The sequence below is a fragment of the Lissotriton vulgaris genome, chromosome 10, assembly GCF_964263255.1.
Source record: "Lissotriton vulgaris chromosome 10, aLisVul1.2, whole genome shotgun sequence".
Lineage (NCBI taxonomy): Eukaryota > Metazoa > Chordata > Amphibia > Caudata > Salamandridae > Lissotriton > Lissotriton vulgaris.
The window spans coordinates 1104692440-1104704688 of NC_141698.1; the positions used below are offsets into that span (position 1 = coordinate 1104692440).

A 12249-nucleotide genomic window follows, 5' to 3' on the forward strand; every position below is an offset into this window, starting at 1 on the left:
TGGGAATACCCTTGAAGAGGTCAGTTTGTGGATGTATACAGACTCCGGTAGAATGCAAACCCTGCACCTACCCATTTCCTGCCTACGTCCAAGACCTGTTTGTGGAAACGTGGCAAAATCCGAGCTTAGCTAGAATCCAAACCCTGCAGAAGAGCTCATTGCAAAGACCCTGTTGCTTTTAAATAAGTGTTATTTTATAATTGGTGAAATGTGTGCGTGTGTGTGTTCCAAGCTCACAACTCCGCCACTTAGATCGAAAACGCGCTCCCCCTTCAAAGTGTCTTTTTATTACGCAATAATAGACAATCTGGATTATTATGCTAATTTGAAGCCTCATGTTTCGGACTAATCAAGTCCTTGGTCACAGGCAGCTGGTTAGCAGTTCAAACGTGCCATACTTACTGGTTTAATATTACATAGTGTCCATCTTATTCTTCGTGAGCGTCATTATGGCAGGCTGATAAAATGCATTGTGTGATCAGTAGTCTGCAGCACGCAGGTGTGTGTATACATATATGTGTGTGTGTGTGTGTATATATATAGATATAGATATATATGTGTGTGCGTGTATATATGTATATATATGTATGTATGTATATATATATATATATATATATATATATATATATATATATATATATATATATATATATATATATATATATATATATATATATATATATATATATATATATAGTGATGCCACTCAATGCATCCTTCTGATGTACTTGTTTGACTCTGTAACCAGTGGTGCTGTATTCAACTATGACTCTTATGAATCACCTCATGATGTAACTCTTGTAAACGTTTTCACATAACATGTAAAGTGCTCTGATACCTTTGGGTCTATCAGGCACTATATAAAACTCCAAATAATTTATAAATATTTTCCTATCATCCAGGCGGTACCTGCGGGCACCAAACCATTGGCGGTGCTTTATAGCACGCTGCCACTTAGGTGCTCGTAATCCATCATTGCTTTGTCAATTAAAGAAAGTACTAGCAGTCCATGGCTCTGGAGTGCAGGTCCTTTATTTAACTAACAAAGGAATGAGATCTGTGTGTGTGTATATATAAGAAACCCCATGTAGACCAATATATTTAGTGTTTACAAATGTAATGGAGAGCATGTCAGAAACACATTTATATTATTAACAAAAAAGTGCACAGTACAAATCATTGCTCTAACTGGAAGCACTGGTCATTACTCCGGGTGCATTCCCTGCCTTGGTGTTAACGCATTGGTGACAGTGAGTTTAATGACTGTCCATCTGGCAGTTTTTCTCTTAACAAATATCAGTGGCAGCCCAAAGTTATAATAAGGAATGTAGGCAGTGGATGAGCAATTGACCAGTCTACTACTCCCAATACAGAAATCTATGTAGAGACGGTTCGGTAGAGCCTTCAGAAATGCTGAAGCCAGGCACAGGATTGCCTCAACTTGGTATCTTATGAAAACCCCAGGGTCCAGAAAGATGGGCTGCATATCTTTGCATCAATTCCTGATGCTGAGTCCATCACAGGAAGTCACCCTTCCGCCCACATTGAACCGAGCAGAGTTCACAGTGTATACACTATGGCCCTGCTGCTGAAATTGTGAATTTTAGAGGGAAACAAGTGATGGCAAATCTTTAGAGGGCTTAAACCTTTGAGACAAGGTGGCTGCAATCACTGAGAGACTTCTGACAAGTGGGACCTGAGGAGCTCTGCCTAATGCTGGGCAAAAGCCCCCCTCACACAGAGACATCGTCTTCCTTAATGTAGCACATGGGTTGGGAGGATGGATTTGTTCACATTGAGGTGGTGAGAGAGCAGGGTCCTCAGTTTCTGGAAAGGTAAGAGCTAAACTGCAGTTTGAGAAATTGAAGCAGGCACACTCCTCTGCTAGTGGAGAAAGGCTGAAGAGTTAAGCACTTGACTTGAGCGCCCAAGTGGCACATCAACAAGACCCATGTCATATGGGGGTGCTAGGTGGCGCACAAGCGGAATGGCCGCCGTGGTGCGAGGGTCCTGCAGCCTGGCACAGAAATCCTGTAATTCTCTTCCAGGGGATCCTCATCAAAGTCATAAGCATTAGAATATTCCCGCCCATGCGCGGGACCCCGGAAACAATATATTATATGTGCCCCACATATTTTTATTTATATATATATATATATATGCGCAATTGCAGCCAAATAAACAGTAGAGCAGAATTATGCTGTAAAGAAATTCCACTATACATGAACATCTGCATTAGAAACATGAGAAACAACACCAAAGATTGTTTAGAAACCGTTTTAATGCGCAGAAAGCAGTAGAAATTCTTATAACTCACTGAAAGCATAGAAAGCTCACAGGCTGCATTGCAAACACACCTGCTAAAAAGACTGAAAAGCTAACCTGTAGCTGCATGTAATAAAAAACTGACACCGTGCCTTTAAGGCACTCATGACCCCCAGTATCCCATCATGCCTCAGGGGTGACAGTTGGGTCAGTTGCTCTTTCCGGCTCCTTCAGGAAGGACCCTGGTAGCACAGCTCCACTCATTTCTGGCTTTTCTGACAGAAATTTGCTTCAATTTTCTAACTTTTGGACTTACTTTGACTTCTAACACCTTGTCAAGTAAGGTTTCTGTCTTTTTAGACCGTTTTTTGTGGCATTTTATTTTAAAATGCCTTCTCTTTTTGACAACTGTCCTTCTTGTGGTAACAAGAAGGCAAAATCAGACAGTCATGATGTCTGTATACTTTGCTTGCCTGATCATCATGATCCTAAGGACTGTCCTCACTGCGAACGCCTGTCTGAGAGAACTCTCAAAGACCGAGAAAGAAACCGCATTTATGGACTGGCTCAAAGGTCCACTAGAGGAAGATCTCCAGTGAAGGGCAGCAAGAGGGCCAGAAGTCCTTCTAAAGGCAAGTCTTCACGTCCTTCAACTTAAACGTCGGGCTCGGCGCTGAAGAAGCATCTACCGGTGAGGTTTCCAGCTGAAAAACGACTATCGACGGAGGGCTCGCCGTCAAAGATCAGGTTTGTCACTGACTTCTAGGATGCCAGCTCTGTCGGCGAAATCCCCTCCGCCGTCGTCAACCGGGCGGCGATGGGCGTCTAGGACCAAGACCCCTCCGCCGTCGTCAACCAGGCGACGTTCGGCGTCGAGGACAAGGATCCCTCCGTCGTCGTCATCTTGACGACGTTCGGAGTAGAGGACCAGGACGCCTCTGCCATCGTCAACTCTGCGACGATCGGCGTCGAGGACCAAGACCCCTCCGCCGTCGACAACCAGGCGTCTATCGGCATCGAGGAGGCGATCTCCGTCGATGTCTCGTCTCAGTTCGGCGTCTAGGACGTCCAGGGTTCCTCCGCCGTCATCACGTACACTCTCGATGTCGAGGGAGAAGGCTGTCGTCGGCAAGTCATCGCCGTTCGACGTCGAGAGACCATCGTTCTTCGCATCACTCATCGTCAAGACATCCGACGTCAGAAGTGATTACTCTGTCGACGCCCCGGAGGCGGTCGGCGTAGAGGGGAAGAGTTCCATCGTCGAAGCATGGCGATTCGACGATGAGGCGTCATTCTTCACCGTCGAGAGCTGGATCGATGTCAAGGCACTCTGCGATTCTGGTTACAGAATCAGCTTTGCGTCACTCATCTTCCCAGTCTTCTGGTTCCTCCAGATAATCTGCAAACAGAAGTCCTGTCCGGAAATCTCCTCCACGTTGGTCTGAGGTTTCTGCTCCTGGGGTGAGGCTGTCCCCTAGATGGAATGCGCCACTGCAGAATTGGCAGGACTCGGGGGCTACGGAACGCCTTCGGCAGTACGTCAGCCCGGAATATAGATCTCCGCTGCAACGGCTGTGACTGAAGTAGACTGAGTCAGTCCTCCAAGACAACAGGCAGCACGTTCACCTGAAAGGAGGCCAGATATATCTCGTTCTCCAAGAAGGGAGGAACGTCCAAGAAGATCTCGTTCCCCAAGGAGAGAGGAACGTCCCAGAAGGTCTCGTTCTCCAAGAAGGGAAGAGCGTTCCAGAAGATCGGGCGAGAGGCGACACAGTTCCCATCGCAGGAGTAGAAGAACTCCTTCCACCTCTTCTACTTCCTCTACCCAATCTTCCACTAGGGATTACTCCCCTACTCTCACAGACAGCCCTATCTCCAGAGTCTCTCCAGTGGACGACATCAATACCTATCTGGATGTCCTGCAGAGAGGGGCTAAGAAATTAAATATTGAGATGGCTGTCCCACAAGTGAGTACCACAGTAATTTTTGAGACATTGCACCAAAAATCTTCTTCCCGTCCGTTACTTCCTTTAGTCCCAGGAATCATGGAACCAGTCGAGAACATTTTCCTCACCCCTGCAACTATCAGAGCAGTGCCGGCTCGTATACAAAAGAAATACAAGCCTGCTGATTCAGACCCAGTCTTTGTCAAATCTGATCCACCAGCAGATTCAGTGAGTGTGGCAGCGGCTCGAAAGACCCATGCAGTTGCTCCTTCATCTTCTGTCCCGCCAGATAAGGACAGTAAGACAAAGGACTCATGGGGTCGCAAAGTTTGTAATGCTGCCGCTTCTGCCCTGAAGGTATCCAGTGCATCTGCGCTGCTGGGAAGGTATGACAGAGCCTTATGGGACTCGATGGAGCGCTTCAAAGCCAAGCTCCCAAAGGAAGACCAAAAGGACTTTGAAGAGACACTAACAGAAGGCAGTCTGGTGGCAAACCAAATGATAAGCACCGCGGCGGACGGTGCAGTGTTGGCGGCGCACTCTTATTGACATGGTCTTCTTGGTTGCGCTTAACAGGCCTTAAACCGGATGCTCAATAACGCATCTTAAATCTTCCTTTTTCTGGGTCCTCTCTCTTCGGGGAACACACAGATGAGGAAATGACCCGGATGAAGACCGAACTGGACACGGTAAAAGCGGTCGGTTTAGAGAAGAAGAAATAATTCAAACGATGCTTCAAATCCAACAAGGGTAGAGGGGCTCAACAAAGGGTTCAAACCCCTCAGTGGTCCCAGAACAAAAATCAGGGAAAAACCCACTTTCTTGGAGGCAAATCCACCAGGGGTAGAGGAGGTCCTCAGCAGTCCTTGTCCACGACGAGAGGAGGGAAAGCTTGAGCAGTGGCTTCCTCTGGCGCTGTTATCCACTCCAGTGGGAGGATGTGCTTCGCACCATCTGACAGAGTGGGTCAGCATCACAAAAGATTGTTGGGTGCTGAATATACTGCGCAATGGAAATGCACTACGTTTCCGTGCGATCCCATAGTCCATACCTCCGAAAAAGTCTCGCCCTTACCAACTAAACCTTCTCCGAAGAGAGATCAAGTCTCTTCTTCATAAGAGCCATCGAGGAGGTGCCTCCCTCTCAAAGGGGAAAAGGAGTCTACTCCAGGTACTTTCTTGTCCCCAAAAAAGATCAGGAGGACAAGTTCAGACCCATCTTGGACCTTCGCCTTCTGAACAAGGTGGTGGTCAAAAAAGTTCCGCTTGTTGGCTCTTCACCAAATATGTCCACATCTTCAATTAGGGGATTGGATGTGTTCGGTGGATTTGCAAGATGCCTACTTTCATATTCGAATCGCCCTTCGCCATCGGAAGTACTTGAGATTCGTGGTAGGAAGCAAGCACTACCAGTACAAAGTCCTGCCCTTTGGACTCAAGTCAGCACCACGAGTCTTCACCAAATGCATGGCAGTGGTTGCGGCTTATCTACACGAGAATGGGCTCTTAGTCTGTCCATACCTGGAACGACTGGCTCCTAAAAGGCTCATCTCCCCGACAGGTACTCATCGACTTTCAACTGTGCCTACAACAGTTACACAAGCTAGGCTTCCATGTGAACATGGAGAAGTCTGTCACACAACCAACCCAGAGCATCCACTACCTGGGGGTAGTTCTGGACACAAGTTTAGGAAAAGCGTTTCCTTCGGAGGAGAGACTATCATCTATGACGCAGAAGTGCAGGACTCTCCTCCAGTCTCGGAATCCAACAGTCAGACCGGTAGCTTCCCTGCTGGGCTCCATGGCGTCCTGCATTTTTCTGATACCAAACGCCAGACTGAGAATGCGGCCTCTTCAGCAGACTCTAGAGGACCAGTGGGACCAAGCAACAGGGAATTGGGAGGATCAGATCAGTCTGTCCCAGGCAGCGAGGACTTCCATCCTGTGGTGGACTCGCCCACAGAATATGTTCCTGGGTGTGCTGTTTCACCAATCTCTTCCGACACTGTCCGTGGTCACAGACACTTCTCTAGAGGGCTGGGGGGCACACATGGGGTGCCTTCAAAATCAAGGTCGGTGGTCAACTCGGCACCAAACCTACCACATCAACATGCTGGAGCTTCGGGCAGTTCATCTGGCTCTCAAGGCTTTTCTTCCAGGTATAAACACAGACTCAATCCTAGTTCAGACAGACAATACCACCACCATGTTCTATCTGAACAAACAAGGAGGCACACGATCTCGCCCTCTCTCCCTGGAGGCTCAGGCGATCTGGCACTGGCTTCTGGCTCGGGGCCTATCAGTGGCAGTACACCTTCCAGGCGAATTAAACACCAAAGCAGACGCACTCAGCAGGCACTTCGAAGATCAGCCAGACTGGGTGCTAAACGACGAAGTGGTAGAAGAAATTTTTCGTTGTTGGGGTCGTCCAACCATAGACTTGTTTGCAGACGACAAACGCAAAATGCCACGCCTTCGCGTCCAGATTCCACCGACCAGGGAAGCAGGGGAATGCTCTCCTGATAGATTGGTCAGGAACATTTGCTTACGCGTTTCCGCTCCTGGCTCTGATTCCGAAGGTAGTGTCCAAGCTCCTCAGGTCGGACGTGGAGATGATCTTGATAGCTCCGGATTGGCCCACGGCAGTGGTGGTACCCGGACCTTCTGCATCTGTCTGTGTGTCCACACAGACGACTTCCTTGCAGACCGGACCTGTAGAGCAAGATGAACGGGAGGATACTGCATCCCAACCTCCCATCACTGAACCTGACAGCATGGCTCCTGAGGTCCTGCAATATGGGCACCTGAACCTGCCTCCCGAATGTATGCACATTTTAAAAGAAGCTAAGAGACCTTCCACAAGAGCGTCTTATGTGTTCAAGTGGAAAAGATTTTACATATGGTGTAGGGATCGTCACCTAGATCCTACTAAAGGGCAGGAGGAAGTAATCCTTCCATACCTCCTTTCCTTGGCAACTTCTGGGTTGAAATATGCTTCCATTAGAGTGCATCTGTCAGCCATAGTAGCGTACAGAAAATCACCTAACCAGATTTCTTTCTTTTAGGCTCCGGTGGTCAAGGACTTCCTACAGGGGTTGAATAAAGTCTATCCCCCTGTGCGAAATCCTTCTCCTCCTTGGGAATTGAACCTGGTTCTATCCAGGTTAATGTCACCTCCTTTCGAACCCATCAACAAGGCCTCTTTGCAACATCTCTCTTGGAAAGCAGCCTTTTTAGTGGCAATTACGTCAGCGCGCAGAGTAAGTGAGATACAAGCGCTCTGTACAAAGGAACTATATACTGTTTTCACCTCAATAGAGTAGTCCTGAGAGCTCATCCATCCTTCTTGCCTAAGGTGGTTTCTGATTTTCATATAAATCAGTCCATTTCCCTCCCTTCGTTTTTTCCAAATCCTACGACCCCAGCCGAGCGGTCACTGCACTCCTTGGATCTTAAGAGAGTGCTCAAGTTCTATTTGGAAAAGACCAAGGGGATCAGGAAGACGGATCAACTATTTGTAAACTATGGTTCAATGAGAACGGGCTTTCCAGCGGCCAAGAGATCCATCTTCAGATGGATTGTCTCCTGCATTAAATTGACCTATCAGCTTGCAGGCAAACCTTTATCGATGTCACCTAAAGCGCATTCTACTAGAGGGAAAGCGGCCACAGTAGCTTTCTTACATGACATTCCTATGTCAGAGATATGCAAAGCTGCAACCTGGAAATCCGTTCATACTTTACGAGGCATTACTGCCTCGAATCTGATTCCAGGGCCGATACTCAAGTAGTGCAAGCCTCCTTGAGGAATCTGTTTGGGTAGCCTATGGCCTGCTCAGGCTTGTTGATGGGAAGTTACTGTTGTGTTATTCCTTTGCCTGCAGGGATGAGGTGAGGCTCGCTATTCTATTCTAATGCTTATGACTATTGATGAGGATCCCCTGGAAGAGAAGGATTAGTTACTTGACCTGTAATCCTAGTTCTCTTTCAGGGGTATCCTCATCAAAGTCATAAGCAACCCTCCCGCCTCCCCGGGCAAAGGACATTTGTTAATGAGGAGATATTGTTAACCTATTTGTTACTTGGTTTTTTCAGTCTCCGAAAAGAACTGACCCAACTGTCACCCCTGAGGCATGATGGGATACTGGGGGTCATGAGTGCCTTAAAGGCACGGTGTCAGTTTTTTATTACATGCAGCTACAGGTTAGCTTTTCAGTCTTTTTAGCAGGTGTGTTTGCAATGCAGCCTGTGAGCTTTCTATGCTTTCAGTGAGTTATAAGAATTTCTACTGCTTTCTGAGCATTAAAACGGTTTCTAAACAATCTTTGGTCTTGTTTCTCATGTTTCTAATGCAGATGTTCATGTATGGTGGAAATTCTTTACAGCATAATTCAACTCTACTGTTTATTTGGCTGCAATTGCTTATTTTTATATATATATTTGATGCAGGGTGTTGGGAAATAAACTGGCACAAAGAACTTTTGGGTCCGCGTGTTCATCTGCTTGCTGGAAAAGTTTTTTTGGGTGAAGTACGAAATATATATATATATTATATATATATATATATATATATATATATATATATATATATATATATATATATATATATATATATATATATATATATATATATATATATATATATATATATATATATATATATATGGGGCACATATAATATATTGTTTTCGGGGTCCCGTGCATAGGCGGGAATATTCTAATGCTTATGACTTTGATGAGGATACCCCTGGAAGAGAACTAGGATTACAGGTAAGTAACTAATCCTTATCTTCGCCTTCAACAAAGTACTCGCACTGAAATACGGCGGCAAATGGAGCCTAACGTCCAGGGCACCCACGCGCCAAGTTTGGGGACATTTCGTCGCAGGATGTTCTCTGCATCCTTTAACGTGAGTGCCCGTAAAAAATACCTGCGCGGCGTGGAGCTGCATGGCGGGCACAGTTGGCACGCAAGTACCGCGGTGCCCATGTGGTGACAGGGCCGCGTCGATGTACAGACAGACGGAGGTGCGGTGAGTGCCGTTGCAGCGCGGCTAGTGAGCATAGGTTGTCTGCAAAACAGAGGATCCCAGCAATTGTGCTGCGGGGAGGTGGACTACGTGTGTGCAGCTCAGCAGATATCGGGCCTGGGGTCCCACACGGATGGCGGATCGGCCATAGGTGGCGGCCATAGTTTGTGTGCCCTTGCTGTCTGCCTGTGACGAGTGCGGTGTACATCAAAGCGGCATGCAGGAAGCTCCCCGCTGTGGCAGGCACTGATAACGGAGGAAGCGCAGCGCTACTTCACAGCTCCGAATATTTATCCTGAACCCTGGGATAAGGATTTGAGGCTGTGTCACTTGGGCGACAGGACGGTGCGGCTTACCGCGTAGGAGGGATCACGCTGCTACTGTTTTGGCTCTTGTGCGTCCCCTGAGGCTTGGGGGCACCACTACTGGGACACAGGAGAATAGAGGAGAGGGGACCAGGCTACCCCAACTACACCTCCTGGGTGGCACCCTGAAGGCTATGCTGGGTGCACGCTGACTGTTATCCCCCCTCGCCCCCCCTCCCTCCCCCCTGCCATTGATACTAGCGTCCTTCCTACAGTACACATTGGGAGCAGACTGTTAACAAGACTCAATGGGCAAGCCGGACACTCGCCAGCCACGTCTTACATTTGACGCAAAAAAAGGCCCACAGCAGCAGACCACAGAGGTGGATAATGGCTCAAAGTGCTCAACACAGGACTCTAATTCTGCTCAAGGTTTGGCATGCAGGCCATCCTACAGGAAGTAAGACAGGTTTACGAATATGGCTGATAAGATGGATACTCTAGGTACGCGAATGGATGCGATGGTCTGAAGCTTGAGGGCCACAAGACGCGAATAAAGGAAGCCGAGCATCGCTTATCGGAGACTGAAGATACCACGAGCCACCTCCGCAACATGGTCACACAGATAAACAAGCTGCTCAATATAATAGCAGCGAAAAATTGGGATATCGAAGCGCGCAGGCGGAGAAATAATATTTGTGTGATTGGCATTCTGGAAAGCACCAACACTGTCGGGCTGGAACAGTACATTGAAATTTTTTTGCTGGAGGTGGTGGGGGTGGAGCAGTTATCTTCCCACTTCCTAGTCGAAAGGGCCCATCGCTCACTTGGACCGAGACCGCCCCCGGGCGGTACCCCCCGTCCCATTATAGCGCGATTCTTGAATTATAGGGATCGTGATGTGGCCCTGAAGGGGGCAAGAGAACGGAAACAGCTGCATTTTGAAGGGATCTCTTTCACTATGTACCCGGACTTAACCACACATGTCCAGAAGGAACAACGCAAATTCCTCCAAGTGAAACAAAAACTGCGGCAGGCTCAAATTGATTATGCCCTTCTTTATCCAGCGCGACTTGGGATCACATATCAGGGCAAACAAATGATCTACGTTAAGCCCTAGCTCTGTCGAGGACTTCCTTTAACAGATTAAGAAACAGGCAGCTGCATCCTCTACCAGGCGGGCTCTCCAAGATCAGTCACCTTCCTCGGACTGATCACTACGTTGACTGTTGGATATTCAGCAGGTCATTTACTCGTTGGCGCGGATGTGGTCCTGTGACTGAATGGAATGTGCCTCCACCATATGATCCATGACACGACGGGGCATTTCTTGGATCTCCACATGGGGGCGTGACGACTGAACTGACCAGGCACTCCTGAAGCCTACTAGGGATAGTCCTTGACATCACAGGCGTTCCTGGAACGGCGAAGGGTTGCCCGTGGACAACCTAGTTGATTCTCTCCCCCCAACAGGTGATCCCCCTTTTTGTCTCCATCGAGACCCGGTCACTGACCGTTAAAGTTTGTAACACTAGTTGTTTACTGGGTATAAGGGAGGACGGTGGGATGTTTACTGCTGGCAGGAGTTGGATGCTTCAGTGGGTGGAGGTGGCATGGGTTTGGATTAACGTACTTCATGGTAGACTTAATTCGGGGCTCATTTCCTTTTATGGTGCTTCTCATGTTAACCGGTTGTGGTACTACGTAATGTGGTGAACTAACAGTTATTATATCTCGTTGGAACATAGGGTGGATAGACACTCGGTGAATATACTGTCCTGGAATGTTAGGGGCCTCGGAGATCCGAGGAAGCGTAGGCAGATATTAGCATATTTAGATCGGCAACAGATAAGTGTGGCACTGCTCCAGGAAACTCATATAGACCCACACTCCCCGTGTACCTTCGCTAGCAAGTGGGGGGATGGCAGATTCTTCTCTTCAGATTCCTCGTATGCTAGGGGACAGTTATCCTGATAAAGAAGCAAACTCCCTTTGCATTGGCGGGTGTCTTGACCGATCCACAGGGACGTTATGTGTTAATGTGTGGCCGCTTAGGTAGAGATTCCGTAGCTATAGTTAACTGCTACGGCCCCAATGTTGACACACCTGACTTCTTTAAGGTCATCTCGGGCGAGGTCGTGGGTGTAGGGTCCACACATGTAATTTGGGGTCGTGATTTTAACGTTGCACTCAATCCAGCCCTGGATCTCTCTAATACCTTGCCACATCACTACACTAACTCAGTCGTCCTTACAGGGCATAATGGCAGAGGGGGGATTAATAGATAGTTGGTGTTGCATCCACCCACAGGGCAGGGAAGACACACACTTCACAGCACATGCTGGGACGTGGGCACGACTAGACTATTGCTTGCTTTCCAGGGGTTTGGGCCAGGCCATTCAGAGGGTACTTCACCTAGCTAGGACCTTTTCTGATCACTGTTCCGTAAAACTTGTACTTACACTTCCAGGTTATGACGACCCTAGGCCAAGCTGGCAGTTACAGCCTAACGCTCTATTAGACACGGTCTTTCATACTGAGCTGGGAAGAGATGCACTATTTTTTTTTAAAGAAATAAGGGCTCTGTAGACTATGTTGAGACCATTTGGGAGGCCTTTAAGGTCCCAATACGGGGATACTGTATGGCAAAGAGCTTTGGTGTACTCCAAGATATCCAAACAAGGCTCCGAACATTGGATCGAGACT

General features: G+C 47.8%; 1 protein-coding gene across 4 annotated transcripts in view; it reads left to right on the forward strand.

Annotated features, from left to right (window-relative positions):
* The window catches only part of ANKRD28 (ankyrin repeat domain 28), a 730284-nt gene that overhangs the window by 400421 nt on the left and 317614 nt on the right, over window positions 1–12249 (forward strand). The gene's annotated exons all lie outside the window — the stretch shown is intronic.